The sequence below is a fragment of the Mugil cephalus genome, chromosome 17, assembly GCF_022458985.1.
Source record: "Mugil cephalus isolate CIBA_MC_2020 chromosome 17, CIBA_Mcephalus_1.1, whole genome shotgun sequence".
NCBI classification, from domain to species: domain Eukaryota; kingdom Metazoa; phylum Chordata; class Actinopteri; order Mugiliformes; family Mugilidae; genus Mugil; species Mugil cephalus.
This window is the reverse complement of record NC_061786.1, coordinates 5,230,956-5,249,353: the sequence shown is the minus strand read 5'-3', so window position 1 is coordinate 5,249,353 and position 18,398 is coordinate 5,230,956. Positions and strand designations below refer to the sequence as shown.

At 41.3% G+C, this 18,398-nt stretch overlaps 8 non-coding genes across 8 annotated transcripts; all 8 read left to right on the top strand.

The window, feature by feature from the left end:
* Nucleotides 1-11,951: 11,951 nt before the first annotated feature.
* trnak-cuu lies at nucleotides 11,952-12,024 on the top strand. Its single transcript has one exon. It is a non-coding gene; the product is annotated as a tRNA-Lys (tRNA).
* A 722-nt stretch (nucleotides 12,025-12,746) lies between these two features.
* Nucleotides 12,747-12,819, top strand: trnak-cuu. The gene has a single exon. It is a non-coding gene; the product is annotated as a tRNA-Lys (tRNA).
* A 752-nt stretch (nucleotides 12,820-13,571) lies between these two features.
* On the top strand, nucleotides 13,572-13,644 carry trnak-cuu. The gene has a single exon. It is a non-coding gene; the product is annotated as a tRNA-Lys (tRNA).
* Nucleotides 13,645-14,384: 740 nt separating this feature from the next.
* trnak-cuu lies at nucleotides 14,385-14,457 on the top strand. The gene has a single exon. It is a non-coding gene; the product is annotated as a tRNA-Lys (tRNA).
* A 727-nt stretch (nucleotides 14,458-15,184) lies between these two features.
* On the top strand, nucleotides 15,185-15,257 carry trnak-cuu. The gene has a single exon. It is a non-coding gene; the product is annotated as a tRNA-Lys (tRNA).
* Nucleotides 15,258-15,995: 738 nt separating this feature from the next.
* trnak-cuu lies at nucleotides 15,996-16,068 on the top strand. The gene has a single exon. It is a non-coding gene; the product is annotated as a tRNA-Lys (tRNA).
* Nucleotides 16,069-16,795: 727 nt separating this feature from the next.
* trnak-cuu lies at nucleotides 16,796-16,868 on the top strand. Its single transcript has one exon. It is a non-coding gene; the product is annotated as a tRNA-Lys (tRNA).
* Nucleotides 16,869-17,606: 738 nt separating this feature from the next.
* On the top strand, nucleotides 17,607-17,679 carry trnak-cuu. Its single transcript has one exon. It is a non-coding gene; the product is annotated as a tRNA-Lys (tRNA).
* The last annotated feature ends 719 nt before the right edge of the window (nucleotides 17,680-18,398 follow it).

Here is an 18,398-nt window from a genome sequence, read left to right as displayed (position 1 = left end):
TAAAAGCTTTCCCTGAAGTTATTTTGTCAGTTGTTTGTCATTTTCGATTCACTCTGTGGGAGATTATGTTCCTCTGTTCAGAAGAATGTGAGCAAATCGTGATTTCTACTTTCTTTGCCTTGCTGGCACAAATGTTACACAAAAAAAGAAGGAAAAAAGTAAAGAAAACCTGGTGTCTGTCGTTTGTTTTTGGTTTGATTGGTATAGCCATCTACCACCAAACCTATGGTCATTACTGAGACTCCTGTGTTGTCTAGTATATTTCCTCAGTTGTGAATGTCATGTTATGGCATTCTGACAGTTTTTTCCTGTGGGCTTGGGTATCTAAAAGATCTGCAACATCCAGTATCGCTGCTGCACACGTTGTATTTTTCCTGGACTAGAGCTCTGAATCCTATGGCTTCACGATAATATTGGGTAATATTGCTTCTTCAAAAGGCTGCTCTCAGTCTGTGGGGTAAAAAACTTCAATCCCCAACAGTCACCTTGAATTCTAAATACTTTACAGATTCAGGTTAAGGAAGGCCAGAGTGGAATAAATGTTATTAATTCAAAATGTTTCAAACCCACCCATTTATTCACATTAGGAGCCATGTCAAACTCCAATGTTTTGTTAACTTGCACATCAGCTGTAATTGAATGTTAACACATGTTGATTTTAACCAGATTTTTGTTTTGTGAGTAATAGCCTTGCTCTGCAGTTTGCTAGAAATTTGACAATGTGCAATAATTTTCCATCTGGCATTTATGTTTTGCATTTCACTTCCACCGTTCTTATCTTCTTGGGACCAACACAAGCCATAAAATAATGTGAAATGTTAAAAACAAGAACTGTGCAAAACAAATCTAATGCTTGTAGAGAAAATAGCAAACACCATAACAAATTCATGCAAATTAAACTACTCCCCACTAGACCCCATTACCGAGTGCATAGAATACAGCTGTAATTACAAAAATGCACTGTTTCATTAACCTCTGGATGGAAAAGAGCTACAGCTTCAAGATCATGTTCACGGAATATAAAAAAAAATTATGAAAAACTGCGTTCTGTGTTCATTTTGTGAGGTACGTCTGGGAGGGGTAAGCAGCGTGAGTGTTGTCATACCTCTTCTGGTTTCTGTGCCGTCTCTGGCTGTCTACACTGTGTGCAAACACAGACTTGGAGAAGATAATTCATCTCTTAAACCGTGAAATATCCTCAAGGCATCTTCACAGACCTGCAGAAATAGGGACACATTTGCACACTATCTGAAACACACACACACACACTTCAGCAACCAGTGAATGGTAAATCCGTGAAAATACATCAGAAAAACCTCAACTGCAAAGACAGAGCAAATAAATTACATATATACACACACACTGTATACATTTATATGAGTATGCCTGTGTGTGCTTTCATGCACTGTGTGAAAAGAAGAAAAAAATATATACTAATTGACTTAGTAGATAAGATTTCCAATTTGCCATTTCAATCTAACCTCTCAAGACCCCTGCAAGGTTGAGTCAATGTGCGCCTTTATGCACTTGTGTTAAGGACATGTGCTAGCAGCAAAACAAATTATCCAGTTACACTAAAACATAAACCAATGCTGCCTTGGGTCACCGCATCAGATGGTGGAAATTAATTGGTTCAGTAAACTAACGGTGTACATGTGCTTCATAGAGACTTAACTGTTCAAGTTTCTGCCTGATTAAATGTTTTTCCTAGGGAAATTTGCAGAGCAGGACAAGAGGACAACACCATAAATAAAAAGGTAAAGGGAAGCCTGGGAAATGAGCAGATCTCTGGTTTTGCTCTCTCAAAGTGTCGTGATGTGGGGCATTAGATAGGACCCAAATTCAGACACAAGGGAAGGCAGGAACTGGAAACCAAAAAAAAAAATGAATGGAACTTACAAATCTGGAACAAAAAGTGCTGCAGTTGCAGAGTAATCCAAAAAAAACTAAAAGTAAGACAGATCTCAGGAAAAACAGAAGCACGTGGAGACACCGGGGTACATGCACAAACAGGATACTACAGGGAATTGAATGGGGCTAATTCAACAGACAACTTGACAAAGTGAAAAGAAGGGCTAATGAGAGAGGAACACACAAGGAGAAATCAATCATGTAATCAGAGGAAAAACGCACACAGGAAGTAAAGCAGGACACATAACACCAAGGAAGAAACTTACAAGCTAAAAAAAGGAAACCCAAGGAAAATCAAACAGGGTTATGGAAAATATTCAAATGCTAATACCATGACAGAAAGGTGACAAAAACTTGGGCAGTTGTGGAAAATAGGGGGAGGATAATATTGCCATGTTCTGGATGAAGGGCAGATTAGTCTGAATGAGATTCTCTGCTGTCTAATACATTTTCTGAAGCCCTATTTTTGACAGTGATGCAGTAATTTAGTTTCAGCTGTAGCTCCTAGGCTGATGGGAATCTAATGGTTCGTCCATTTTTGTCAGGCAATTTGCTTTACCCAGTACAAAATAGAACTGGGGACAGTAGGTATAGGAACAATTAAGAATCCTCATAAATCCAGAGTCTGTATCAATATTCAGTACTGTGTGTTGGGCATTCTTTCAGGTCTGTGTAATGTGAAAGCATTAATTTAAATATTAACCCACACCCAAACCTTAACCCAATGCAAGTGATTATTAGCCACCAAAACCTGACTACCCACCACCGGATTATGCCATTACTATTAATGGTGTCTCTGATTTCTGTTTTTGATGCCTGTGGGAATGCTGGAACAGGAATCACAATGGACGCGAGGGGCTTAAGTTAATCAGGAAGCTTATAGTATAATCAGATGGGAGTGATGAACTGGAGGCTTGGGGAGTTGAAATTATATGATTGACAGCATGCGATAGACTGCTGACATATCCCTCGCACTTAGTCATTTAATCTAAAAGTCAGTCTTGTGGAAAAAGAAATAATCACATTTTATGTGAATAGAAAACATAAGCAATGGCTTATGTTAGAGGAAATAAAGCAATAAGTTTTATTATTCTGTCCAAATATTGGACAGTTTATTGTTTTTATTGATAATTCACTGATTAACTGGGCTGTACGTAGTTTTGTAGCTTTTAAAAGCTGGTGGAAGAAAGTTTTGAATCTTATTGACGGCCTTTAGAGTCCTATACATACTTCCCATATACAGCTATTTACTTCCAGCAACAACCGACATCTGATATGTGTCAGTATGTGTAAACCTAATGAATATTTTCCAGAAAACATTCCACAGAATACACTCTGTTGACCGACCCGTGGGACATGTAGACAACATGAAATGGCATGTCTCGAAATGTGTACCGGTGTTTAGTTTTTGTGTTCCTGTTTTTGTTGCATATAAGTTTTCTATTCACACACACACACACAAAAAAATATTATTTCTTTTTCCACAAGACTGTCTTTAAGATTAAATGACTAAGTGTGAGGGATATGTCAGCAGTCTATCTCATACTGTGAATCATATAATTTCAACTCCCCAAGCCTCCAGTTCATCACTCCCATCTGATTATACCATACGCTTCTTGATTAACTTAAGCCCCTAGCATCCATTGTGATTCCTATGGCAGTATTCCCACAGGCATCAAAAACAGAAATCAGAGACACCATTAATAGTAATGGTGTGATCTGCTGCCGCTGGGTAGTCAGGCTTTTGGTGGCTAATGATCATTTGCATTGGGTTAGGGTTTGGGCATGGGTTAATATTTAAATGAATGTTTTAACATTACACTGCGGTGGTGTTTTATATTACTAGCTGAAGAAGTGTCTACAAATCCAGTTAGTGACAGCTTTGTAACTGTAAGGCCAAAATGAACAATGTCTGGCCATGGGGATTAGTTAATAAAACCAGTCTCTCCAGGACGTAAATTGTACTGCCTAGTCCTAATACTGGGACCAGTACTTGACAAATCTTAACATTTCGGCAACTAACCATTTGAATACTACATACCATCCAAGACCAAAGCAGTCCATATGAACACCACCCAAAATGCAAAAAAACAACAAACAATCAAACAAAAAACTTTACATTTAATGTTACTGTTCAGCATGTAACAGATAAGGAGATATTGGATTCATTCCAAACAGATCATCCATTATCCTTGTTGTTTTAGAAAGCTATTGAGCACTTTCTCTTTCTCCCTATTTTCTCCCTCTCATCGGTCTATGTATCTCCCCGTGGGCATGAGAGGAAGCTGGATAAAACTTCACCAGGCAAAGAGACCAGTAATTGTTTATCGATCTATATCAATAAGCGCAAAGCTCATCTGTGAACAACAACTTATTTCCAATACAGCCGAGCAAAGAAAGCAGCAACTCAGGCGTTGATAGCTCCATTAGCAATGCACACACACAAACACACACATATAAGCATAGATTTTGTTGGAATACTTTAACATGTAGAGAAAATATAGACAGAAACACTGAGGCAGTAAAGAAAATATCCACAAGATTAATTAAAAATACAGCTGTCTGTCAAGTCTACCCCACGGATAAAGAAATCTCAGTCAAGAAGCTGAACATCCATAAGCTCAAGTGCTGCTGATCCCCCACCTAATATAAGATATAAAAGTGTATCACTGTATTTCTGGTCTGTTATTTTTGAGCTGAAAGAGTGATCGAATGGCAGTGAAATGAAAATATAAAACTACTACTGTGATTCCTGCCGGGTTGACATCGCCATTCCACGCTGGTAATAAGGGGAGGCAGTTGGTATGGAAACACTGAGTGATGTCATCTGTAATAAATTCTGCGGCCTATGAGATGTGCATACAGGAGAGGTGGTGTGCTTGGTTTTGTGTAATCTAAGGAGATGATGGCGTTGCATAGTTTGACTTGTGCTGACGGGTTTGGAATACACCTCAAACCATTAAAATGTAATATTTACCTTGCTCTTCAAATCTTAACATAGAAGGTACAGAGAAATAACAGCTTTGAATTATTAAAATAAATAAAATATACACCTTAAGTTGTTAGTTCAGTGACATACATGGTGTGAAAAACTGCATCAGCACTGTTATTGTATAGAATGTGGCACCTAAAAATAGAAATAGAACTGAACAAAATAAAATAGCTCCTGCCAAAAACGACAGATATCCTGTCAAGATACCTTCAAACTAAAGCAAAACTACTCCATCTGCAAAAGCAAACACACACAAATACAAATTCCTGCTGCTAGCAGACGGTCTGTACCCCTTATTTCACTGAGAAGCCAGAAGATGAAAAATGTACAGACTCTACATTCCTAAACACTGACAGTGAAAGGCTGTTTCATACAGAATGTACAATTTAATTTAAAAACTGAATCTCAGTTTTCCATATGGAACACTGTTTCAGCCTCCTTTGCCGGAGTTAGTAGATTTTATTATTTCTTTTATACCTTTGACTTTTGGGTTACAAATTAGCTAGTTGGTCCCATGTCAATTCACCTACCAGAATAGTCCATTAACTCATAGACTGCAACGTCCTCAAACTCAAGTTTAAATTACTTTTTATTAATTAAAATTCATTTCAAACATGTTAAAATGGCTAAACAGCAAAATAAAGAAATGTCTATGTAACAAAATGACCTAATAAAAAAAAAAGTTTTCTGCTGACAAAGACAACGTAGCATAGGCCGAACGATAAAGACAAAAAAAAGTAATTTTATTGTACATCTTAAATGTCACTGCAGTGTTGCAAGAACACTTCTGTGTCAAAGCTACTTCAAACACAACATTTGTGGCTCATATACCTTCTTATGAACTTGCAGCAAACCTTTTTATAAGCGTCAGATACTGTATCCCATTACAATCACTATGTTAGTAATAAAAGGATAAGGCAAGTCATATTCTATATACTTACTAAGTTAAATTAAAACCAATAAAAAACGTACCTTACGATCTTCAGTACCTTGTTCTTCTGCGATAAACACAGTTTAAACAAACTAAATACGTCTCAACACTTCATTCACTCATTAAAATGAATACAGGCACTGTAGTTTATTTCAGACAGGCCAATGTACTGCAGTCAATGCTCACAAGAGGACCAACATTCATATTTGAGTAACATGTACTAAAACCTTTAATTCCCAGATATTTTAGGAAATGACTAATTAAATCACTAGGCTGATCTTCAGTTATGCAGAACAGACAGGGAGAGACAGGGTGATGGAGTTGTGTGGTATTGAGAACTATACTTAAGCACTGCGTAAGCTCTGAGATGTCAGTGATGAGAAAAATACTGTAAAACTATCCATTAATTATGGCACAGTACACACTGCACCAAACCTGCATGACATTTTCCTTTGCCTGTACTACCATTGCACCTATTTTGAAATGCAACTCGTCACATAATCACAGTCTTTTAATCAAATGCAGTCTTTAAATTGTGATTCATCACACGAATAAAATAAACTCTTAACACTGAAATAAAGACAGAAAGGCAAGACACAAACCTGATAGGTCACGCTAATGGGCAGTCACCGGGAACAGAGGAAGTTGTTGCCAGCAGCCATTGCAGGGTTGCAGTTTCAAAAGGTTGGCCTGAGAAATCAGGGAAAGAACTGACACTGAATAAAGTTCACACAGCAAAACACCCACCAGGAGAGGTGCTTGCACAAATTCACTGAACGTCACAGCTGCCATTTTGTCCTGAAGCAAAGAACACCAGCAAGCGACAGACGTCAACATGTTTTGTCTGTAACAGACCCCGGAAACAAGGAAGGAGACAGATTAAAGCTGGGAAATGGATAATTAAATGTTCATCAGTAAGTATCATTAAGCCCCTGCATATTATATCTCCACAATATCCCTGATCATTGTCAAGTTCAAAGCACATTTCTCCAAATGTGTCAAACGGATGTGAATTTCTTTAAGGAAATATCCTCTAATATAGCTAAAAGAGAACAATTATTGGACTTAAATTGATTTGATATGAATCCCTGCAGGGAGCTACAAAGTAAAAAGCATCTCTTAAAAATCCCAAGTCAAATCATTTAATTCTGCCTTTATGCCAATGAACATCCTGCATCAGATGTCAGAAGTTCATACAATTCTTTTCACAACAAATTTGAATCACTGTTAGGATTATAGGATTAAGTCAAGTTGCATCTCGTGAGCAATGTCGTAGCATTCATAGACACACACCAGTTCAAATGAAAACAATCTGGCAACGCCTCCCTGGGAATTTCAGCTGAAGAATTATTATTTGTTAACAATCAATACTAATGAGGCACTCGGGTTCGTCACATCACCAGGCAAGTGGCAAGATTCCATCCACGAAACTGTTTTTATTCAATACAAATGATTAGCCAAGGCCAGCTTAGATTAAAAAAAAGGCAGTTCACACTACCAGGCTGACACAAAAAAAAGTTGCCTGCAGTGGAGCTGAAGCACTGAATCTAAACACAACATTAAAGGGAAATCTGGCTCCAGCAACGTGCAGGACAGGGAGCGGGATGTCAGCAAAAGACTGACAGTGTTAAGCAATACACATCTAAGACAAAAAAGATGCAGAGGAATACCAGATGTGTGTGGAATTGTTTCAGCAGCAGCAGCAGCAGCAGCAGCACAGTGTAACTTCCAGCATGGCTCCTAAGCCCCAACAACTCTGACAGGCAGTACTTGGACTCAAGAAAGGGGAAACCTGTGGGACTTGACACGCTAACACAAGGCAGTCACCAGTAGTGGTCTGTAAACGACCAATTTCCACATGACTGACCCACAAGGAAAATCACTCACAGAAGTTAGGCTAGCCAGAACAAGGTGTGCATGTGGTTTGGGGTCAGGGAGGAGCTCGGCAAACAGCTTCCTGTTCTTCGTGTAACTCTACTGCAGTTAATTGACTGGCAATAGTCCAGCAAAAACAACAACAACAACAACAAAAAAGACACAAAAAGCATCACAGACCTGAAGAGACAGACAGTGATACATCACATCTGCTACACTACCATGATTTTTTATCCTTAAAGTAATTGTTGAATAATTATTTTTTGTTGTTTTTTTGTGTTGTTTTTTGCAACAAGCTACAGACATTTATATGCAATTCCTTGGCAAACTGATTGGATGAAGTGACGATGAAGTGAAATGTCTTATTTTATATTTTGGTTTGCCTACAAATTCAATAATCATGACACAATATATTATTTAGTGCTCTAGAGGTACTGGCAGGTGGATTTTCACCTTGTGAGGCCTGTTGTTAAAAAAAGGCTAACAAATTAACCTTTGGTATCATGACACCATGTCTTGTTGTATCAAGGCATTCTCAGCAAGTTGTTGCCCCAACATCCAACATGCTGACTACCAAAACCAATCATTCAGTTATCATCTAAAATATCCTTCGAGGTTTCGTGATGACATCAAACAAAATTATCATTGTGTGAGTGGTCAAATACGTCAGCAAGCATCATTAGATTGAAGCCAAAAACCAAGACGCCATAGCCAATATTTGCAGTATCACAACTTTAATTAACCCATGCAGATATGGCCTGCAGCCTGCTGACTCCTTTTCGTTGTCATTATGTTGCCAATGGAGCCAGCCACTAATGTTCTGCTTTTACTCTGGCTCTGGACATAGGAGGGGTAAAACATCTGAGTGATGCATTGTTTCTTTCACAAACCACAAGTACATTCATACTGTTTCTTAAAGATAGTGTTACTTTGATGCAGTCTTCAGTGATTTGTCAGAGCGTCGGAGGATTAGTCGAGTTTGTGAGATGTCAAAAAGATCAAGACCAAAAAAGACAGACTCAATGCTTTCAGGCTAAATGTGGATGTTTCTAGGAAGTCCGTGAGAGCTGAAGCCTGTCCAACTCTATGATCCAGCATGTCTTCAAGAAGAGATACTTTTCTGCTTAGAAAATGTGCTATAACTGTTCAGTTAATCTCAAGTCTGGTTTGGTCACCTTGAGCTCAAGCTCCCACAGATTCCATTTGAAGGACATGAGGTGGGGCAAAAGTATGGAGTCCAGGAGTCTGGAGTCAGTTGGATTCAGCCTGAGATGGCCTTCTTGGTCATGGTGCAAATGTTCAGGAATATGATGATCGGTACAACTAAAATCAGCAGCTGAAGCCGGTATGACCATGAACGCTAAACTCTTTTCTAAGTAATTTTAGAGCACTAATACTTACATTTATCACTTCTCCATAAGAAATTTATACCATAGTCATTCAACTTGTTGAAGTGCATGAATATTTGCTGCATTAGGTGTCTTTTGGAAATGTAATTTGTAAGACTAACAACTCCAGTCAAATGGACTGTGCGCTGCAGTACAAACATCTGAGGTCCAGTCCCCCTTTTCTTTTGTGTTGCTATGACGACCAAAACAGTAATACAGGTGACCTCTGTAGTAATTAGGTGTTTGTGTGCGATAGAGAAAGTGTCAGGAAAAGGGGAGAGATAATTACCTTGCTGCTTGCAACACTGACACAAATGTATTGCCAAAGGCTGCAATTACACTCTGTCACGTTCTTTAGTGCAATGAAGTCAATTGTGCAGAAGTGCAATCATGACTGTGCTGCCCCAGTGCATTTAATCCCTCTTATGTTGCTAATAATTAACATTATTTCATCATTTTCATATAAGAATCAATTACATTTTCTATGTACAGCATTTGTGTCTGATATCAATAGTTGAGCGCTTCAATCTGAACAAAACGTCTAGTCTGGACGAATGATGCTACATTGCTACATAACAAAGAAAATGACAAGATCCATTATTGCTTCAAGAGCATTTAACATAACATGAGCACATAAGTCGATGTGTTTTCATTTGCTAAAACGGCCATAAGTAGGACTTAGCATTTCAAAGACATTCCAAGCCCATATTTTAACTATAGGTGTATAAAGTAGCTGTTCAAACTGATTATCTGATTTATACACACAAAAAACACACACAGAAAAACCTAAGCCCTCAGCTGTTGTGACCATTAGTTTAGAAAAGGACAGAGGTGTCATCATGGCTTCCAAAAGTTTACAGATAATCTACATGTTTTTCTTCCAGAATCATAACAACTGTATATCCAGGCCACATGGTTCATGCTAAGTGTCTGAAAAATATATTTCAGCATCTTCAAAATAAATGTCAAATGTATGTGCATTTCATATTACCATGATACACATCATTATGATGCAATTACACGATGGTATCCCTATCATTAAAATATGACTAGCTTTCATCTTACAGCAGTGAAGGTGGGTGATGACAACACCCCGCAGTGCTACATAATGAGATTTTATCCCTATAAAGTGTCACATGTTTGAGAGGACTTTCATCCTGCAGCATATTGCAAAAAGGAGACCTTATATTTTAAAGCTGAACATCTCAGCCCTGCAGGTCAAGGACATCCTTTGGAGGGGTTGAGATGTTTAAAAATGTGACAGAGGGAACATCAGAACATGCAAATTCTATCACAGATCCCCATTCATTACAGTGAGTTGAGCTGAGCAAAAGCTGATCTCCTTTTATTCTGAATTTGCTGTATTTTATTGTGTATGGGTGCGTGAACATGCATGTGTGCATCAGCTGTTTTCCTCTCAAGCCAACATCTGCTGCATGATAATTGCTGTCTGGAGGTGTATAATGTTTCTGTGGAGGCGGAGGAGAATGTTTCTGCAAGTGTTTCTGTCTGTGTGTATGTGCATGTGTTTGTGTAAAGGATAGAGAGGAAGGCTGAGAGGAAGACTGGCAGGAAATGGATTGGGAACACATACTGTGGATAAAATCAGGTTTCTCTTATTTAGCAGAGATCACCTGTGTAAAGCATCAGGCGTATATATAAAATGAAATCAAATATCTATGCACCCTTTGCAATTTTGTTCCTTTATTGCCTTTAGTCCTGAAATGAAAACCACAATAATTATTGTTCTCATGTTCACTTTCATTTGAATATATTTTTGTAACAAGCAATGGGCAAAAGGCTGTTTATGAGATAATTGTAGATGGAAGTTAACTCCTGCTGACTGTTTTGAACATAAAATAGGCCAAAGAGGAGAAAACTGAAATTATTTTGTCTAGCATGCCAACAAGCTATGTTTTCTATTCTACATATGTCAAAGCCACATTACGAGGTTTTTCTGCCCAAAGGAAGGGTTAGAGTTCGGATTAGTGAGATTAGGGAATAACTGTTTGATCGACAAGGGTAAAAGTAAGCCTCAAGGCAAGAAAGGGCTGGCCATTCAATCGTGTCTCCAAACACCCGAACATAATTAAGTTATTTTTTGTTATGTAGTTGTCCTGGAAGCTTAACAGCATCTGTACTTCCTTTGTAAAAGCCACAGGAAAAAAGAGAGCCCTAACCCCCTTCATGTGCACCTCCGATGGAGGCACCATTGTCAACTTCCTGACGACCTGCATCAGTGTATGGTACAGCGCCTGCAACACGTCCTCCAGCTGAGGGCTGGAGGGACTTACATCAGGAAAAGCTGACAAGGTGACTCTGTCCCTTCCCTTCAGGACATCTACAACTCCCACCAGCGGCTGGGACAAAGGGGGGACCCATGTAAGTGCAAAAAACGGGAGCTGGAAAGAATATATACACCATCTTCAAGTGGTCACAAAGTGTTGGCCAATTGATCCTGTCTTCAGAAGGCGACCAGAAAATCGAAAAAATCCTCTTCATTGGCTACAGTTCAGTTTGCAGTACAAACATCCTTCAACAGCTCATCCACAAGCTGGACCCTCCTGGACTTGATATGTCTCTGCGCAACTGGTTACTTGACTTCCTCACACAAAGACCTTGGGTAAGTACGCGTCAGCAATACCACATCTTCCCCCTTAAGGCAGGGGACACCCAGGTAAGTGTGCTCAGATCTCTCCTCTTCATTCTACTCCAACCCTGCTGTGGAGAGGGTGATTAGCACCAACATCCATTGGCCTACATTAGGTGATGTGTTTCCAACAACGAGAGGCTGGCCTTCGTGAGCTTGGTACAACAAGGCTCGAAAAAAATGACATTTTTACACACTTAACAGGCCCGGTTAGCTCAGTCGGTAGAGCATGAGACTCTTAATCTCAGGGTCGTGGGTTCGAGCCACAAATTGGGCGTGACATTTATACTTCCGAGCCTCATTCAAAGAACAATAGCCATCAGAGTCCTTGAAAGCAGAAAGTCATGTCGTTCTGCCAGTCCACCTGGGATTTGGACAGAACTAAAAACGAGGTGTAAATTGACCATACAAATGTTGTTTTTCGTTTTCTCCACGTTGCATGTCTAACAACCCCTGGCCAGGGCATGAGGTTAAATCCTTTTTTGCTATACATTCTTCCACAGGCCACGTGTTTACAACAGATACATGCACACCTGTAAAGCAGGAGTTGGGAATAACATCTAGACCATCTTCGAATGGTCACAAAGTGCTGGCCAATTGATCCTGTCTTCAGAAGGAGACCAGAAAATCGAAAAAATCCTCTTCATTGGCTACAGTTCAGTTTTCAGTACAAACATCCTTCAACAGCTCATCCACAAGCTGGACCCTCCTGGACTTGATATGTCTCTGCGCAACTGGTTACTTGACTTCCTCACACAAAGACCTTGGGTAAGTACGCGTCAGCAATACCACATCTTCCCCCTTGAGGCAGGGGACACCCAGGTAAGTGTGCTCAGATCTCTCCTCTTCATTCTACCCCAACCCTGCTGTGGAGAGGGTGATTAGCACCAACATCCATTGGCCTACATTAGGTGACGTGTTTCCAACAACGAGAGGCTGGCCTTCGTGAGCTTGGTACAACAAGGCTCGAAAAAAATGACATTTTTACACACTTAACAGGCCCGGTTAGCTCAGTCGGTAGAGCATGAGACTCTTAATCTCAGGGTCGTGGGTTCGAGCCCCACATTGGGCGTGACATTTATACTTCCGAGCCTCATTCAAAGAACAATAGCCATCAGAGTCCTTGAAAGCAAATCTTAGGGAAAGCAGAAAGTCATGTCGTTCTGCCAGTCCACCTGGGATTAGGACAGAACTAAAAACGAGGTGTAAATTGACCATACAAATGTTGTTTTTCGTTTTCTCCACGTTGCATGTCTAACAACCCCTGGCCAGGGCATGAGGTTACACAACAAAACTTAAATCCTTTTTTGTTATACATTCTTCCACAGGCCACGTGTTTACAACAGATACATGCACACCTGTAAAGCAGGAGTTGGGAATAACATCTAGACCATCTTCGAATGGTCACAAAGTGCTGGCCAATTGATCCTGTCTTCAGAAGGAGACCAGAAAATCGAAAAAATCCTCTTGATTGGCTACAGTTCAGTTTTCAGTACAAACATCCTTCAACAGCTAATCCACAAGCTGGACCCTCCTGGACTTGATATGTCTCTGCGCAACTGGTTACTTGACTTCCTCACACAAAGACCTTGGGTAAGTACGGGTCAGCAATACCACATCTTCCGCTTTAAGGCAGGGGACACCCAGGTAAGTGTGCTCAGATCTCTCCTCTTCATTCTACTCCAACCCTGCTGTGGAGAGGGTGATTAGCACCAACATCCATTGGCCTACATTAGGTGACATGTTTCCAACAACGAGAGGCTGGCCTTTGTAAGCTTGGTACAACAAGGCTCGAAAAAAATGACATTTTTGCACACTTAACAGGCCCGGTTAGCTCAGTCGGTAGAGCATGAGACTCTTAATCTCAGGGTCGTGGGTTCGAGCCCCACATTGGGCGTGACATTTATACTTCCGAGCCTCATTCAAAGAACAATAGCCATCAGAGTCCTTGAAAGCAAATCTTAGGGAAAGCAGAAAGTCATGTCGTTCTGCCAGTCCACCTGGGATTAGGACAGAACTAAAAACGAGGTGTAAATTGACCATACAAATGTTGTTTTTCGTTTTCTCCACGTTGCATGTCTAACAACCCCTGGCCAGGGCATGAGGTTACACAAAAACTTAAATCCTTTTTGTTATACATTCTTCCACAGGCCACGTGTTTACAACAGATACATGCACACCTGTAAAGCAGGAGTTGGGAATAACATCTAGACCATCTTCGAATGGTCACAAAGTGCTGGCCAATTGATCCTGTCTTCAGAAGGAGACCAGAAAATCGAAAAAATCCTCTTCATTGGCTACAGTTCAGTTTTCAGTACAAACATCCTTCAACAGCTCATCCACAAACTGGACCAGCTTGGACTTAATACATCTCTGTGGTTACTTGACTTCCTCACACAAAGACCTTGGGTAAGTACGGGTCAGCAATACCACATCTTCCCCTTTAAGGCAGGGGACACCCAGGTAAGTGTGGTCAGATCTCTCCTCTTCATTCTACTCCAACCCTGCTGTGGAGAGGGTGATTAGTACCAACATCCATTGGCCTACATTAGGTGACGTGTTTCCAACAACGAGAGGCTGGCCTTCGTGAGCTTGGTACAAGGCTCGAAAAAAATGACATTTTTACACATTTAACAGGCCCGGTTAGCTCAGTCGGTAGAGCATGAGACTCTTAATCTCAGGGTCGTGGATTCGAGGCCCACATTGGGCGTGACATTTATACTTCCGAGCCTCATTCAAAGAACAATAGCCATCAGAGTCCTTGAAAGCAGAAAGTCATGTCGTTCTGCCAGTCCACCTGGGATTTGGACAGAACTAAAAACGAGGTGTAAATTGACCATACAAATGTTGTTTTTCGTTTTCTCCACGTTGCATGTCTAACAACCCCTGGCCAGGGCATGAGGTTACACAACAAAACTTAAATCCTTTTTTGCTATACATTCTTCCACAGGCCATGTGTTTACAATAGATACATGCACACCTGTAAAGCAGGAGTTGGGAATAACATCTAGACCATCTTCGAATGGTCACAAAGTGCTGGCCAATTGATCCTGTCTTCAGAAGGAGACCAGAAAATCGAAAAAATCCTCTTCATTGGCTACAGTTCAGTTTTCAGTACAAACATCCTTCAACAGCTCATCCACAAACTGGACCAGCTTGGACTTAATACGTCTCTGTGGTTACTTGACTTCCTCACACAAAGACCTTGGGTAAGTACGGGTCAGCAATACCACATCTTCCCCTTTAAGGCAGGGGACACCCAGGTAAGTGTGCTCAGATCTCTCCTCTTCATTCTACTCCAACCCTGCTGTGGAGAGGGTGATTAGCACCAACATCCATTGGCCTATATTAGGTGACATGTTTCCAACAACGAGAGGCTGGCCTTCGTGAGCTTGGTACAAGGCTCGAAAAAAATGACAATTTTACACATTTAACAGGCCCGGTTAGCTCAGTCGGTAGAGCATGAGACTCTTAATCTCAGGGTCGTGGGTTCGAGCCCCACATTGGGCGTGACATTTATACTTCCGAGCCTCATTCAAAGAACAATAGCCATCAGAGTCCTTGAAAGCAAATCTTAGGGAAAGCAGAAAGTCATATCATTCTGCCAGTCCACCTGGGATTAGGACAGAACTAAAAACGAGGTGTAAATTGACCATACAAATGTTGTTTTTCGTTTTCTCCACGTTGCATGTCTAACAACCCCTGGCCAGGGCATGAGGTTAAATCCTTTTTTGCTATACATTCTTCCACAGGCCACGTGTTTACAACAGATACATGCACACCTGTAAAGCAGGAGTTGGGAATAACATCTAGACCATCTTCGAATGGTCACAAAGTGCTGGCCAATTGATCCTGTCTTCAGAAGGAGACCAGAAAATCGAAAAAATCCTCTTCATTGGCTACAGTTCAGTTTTCAGTACAAACATCCTTCAACAGCTCATCCACAAGCTGGACCCTCCTGGACTTGATATGTCTCTGCGCAACTGGTTATTTGACTTCCTCACACAAAGACCTTGGGTAAGTACGCGTCAGCAATACCACATCTTCCCCCTTGAGGCAGGGGACACCCAGGTAAGTGTGCTCAGATCTCTCCTCTTCATTCTACCCCAACCCTGCTGTGGAGAGGGTGATTAGCACCAACATCCATTGGCCTATATTAGGTGACGTGTTTCCAACGACGAGAGGCTGGCCTTCGTGAGCTTGGTACAACAAGGCTCGAAAAAAATGACATTTTTACACACTTAACAGGCCCGGTTAGCTCAGTCGGTAGAGCATGAGACTCTTAATCTCAGGGTCGTGGGTTCGAGCCCCACATTGGGCGTGACATTTATACTTCCGAGCCTCATTCAAAGAACAATAGCCATCAGAGTCCTTGAAAGCAGAAAGTCATGTCGTTCTGCCAGTCCACCTGGGATTTGGACAGAACTAAAAACGAGGTGTAAATTGACCATACAAATGTTGTTTTTCGTTTTCTCCATGTTGCATGTCTAACAACCCCTGGCCAGGGCATGAGGTTACACAACAAAACTTAAATCCTTTTTTGCTATACATTCTTCCACAGGCCACGTGTTTACAACAGATGCATGCACACCTGTAAAGCAGGAGTTGGGAATAACATCTAGACCATCTTCGAATGGTCACAAAGTGCTGGCCAATTGATCCTGTCTTCAGAAGGAGACCAGAAAATCGAAAAAATCCTCTTCATTGGCTACAGTTCAGTTTTCAGTACAAACATCCTTCAACAGCTCATCCACAAACTGGACCAGCTTGGACTTAATACATCTCTGTGGTTACTTGACTTCCTCACACAAAGACCTTGGGTAAGTACGGGTCAGCAATACCACTTCTTCCCCTTTGAGGCAGGGGACACCCAGGTAAGTGTGCTCAGATCTCTCCTCTTCATTCTACTCCAACCCTGCTGTGGAGAGGGTGATTAGCACCAACATCCATTGGCCTACATTAGGTGACATGTTTCCAACAACGAGAGGCTGGCCTTCGTGAGCTTGGTACAAGGCTCGAAAAAAATGACATTTTTACACACTTAACAGGCCCGGTTAGCTCAGTCGGTAGAGCATGAGACTCTTAATCTCAGGGTCGTGGGTTCGAGCCCCACATTGGGCGTGACATTTATACTTCCGAGCCTCATTCAAAGAACAATAGCCATCAGAGTCCTTGAAAGCAAATCTTAGGGAAAGCAGAAAGTCATATCATTCTGCCAGTCCACCTGGGATTAGGACAGAACTAAAAACGAGGTGTAAATTGACCATACAAATGTTGTTTTTCGTTTTCTCCACGTTGCATGTCTAACAACCCCTGGCCAGGGCATGAGGTTAAATCCTTTTTTGCTATACATTCTTCCACAGGCCACGTGTTTACAACAGATACATGCACACCTGTAAAGCAGGAGTTGGGAATAACATCTAGACCATCTTCGAATGGTCACAAAGTGCTGGCCAATTGATCCTGTCTTCAGAAGGAGACCAGAAAATCGAAAAAATCCTCTTCATTGGCTACAGTTCAGTTTTCAGTACAAACATCCTTCAACAGCTCATCCACAAGCTGGACCCTCCTGGACTTGATATGTCTCTGCGCAACTGGTTACTTGACTTCCTCACACAAAGACCTTGGGTAAGTACGCGTCAGCAATACCACATCTTCCCCCTTGAGGCAGGGGACACCCAGGTAAGTGTGCTCAGATCTCTCCTCTTCATTCTACTCCAACCCTGCTGTGGAGAGGGTGATTAGCACCAACATCCATTGGCCTACATTAGGTGACGTGTTTCCAACAACGAGAGGCTGGCCTTCGTGAGCTTGGTACAACAAGGCTCGAAAAAAATGACATTTTTACACACTTAACAGGCCCGGTTAGCTCAGTCGGTAGAGCATGAGACTCTTAATCTCAGGGTCGTGGGTTCGAGCCCCACATTGGGCGTGACATTTATACTTCTGAGCCTCATTCAAAGAACAATAGCCATCAGAGTCCTTGAAAGCAGAAAGTCATGTCGTTCTGCCAGTCCACCTGGGATTAGGACAGAACTAAAAACGAGGTGTAAATTGACCATACAAATGTTGTTTTTCGTTTTCTCCACGTTGCATGTCTAACAACCCCTGGCCAGGGCATGAGGTTAAATCCTTTTTTGCTATACATTCTTCCACAGGCCACGTGTTTACAACAGATACATGCACACCTGTAAAGCAGGAGTTGGGAATAACATCTAGACCATCTTCGAATGGTCACAAAGTGCTGGCCAATTGATCCTGTCTTCAGAAGGAGACCAGAAAATCGAAAAAAATCCTCTTCATTGGCTACAGTTCAGTTTTCAGTACAAACATCCTTCAACAGCTCATCCACAAGCTGGACCCTCCTGGACTTGATATGTCTCTGCGCAACTGGTTACTTGACTTCCTCACACCAAGACCTTGGGTAAGTACGCGTCAGCAATACCACATCTTCCCCCTTGAGGCAGGGGACACCCAGGTAAGTGTGCTCAGATCTCTCCTCTTCATTCTACTCCAACCCTGCTGTGGAGAGGGTGATTAGCACCAACATCCATTGGCCTACATTAGGTGACGTGTTTCCAACAACGAGAGGCTGGCCTTCGTGAGCTTGGTACAACAAGGCTCGAAAAAAATGACATTTTTACACACTTA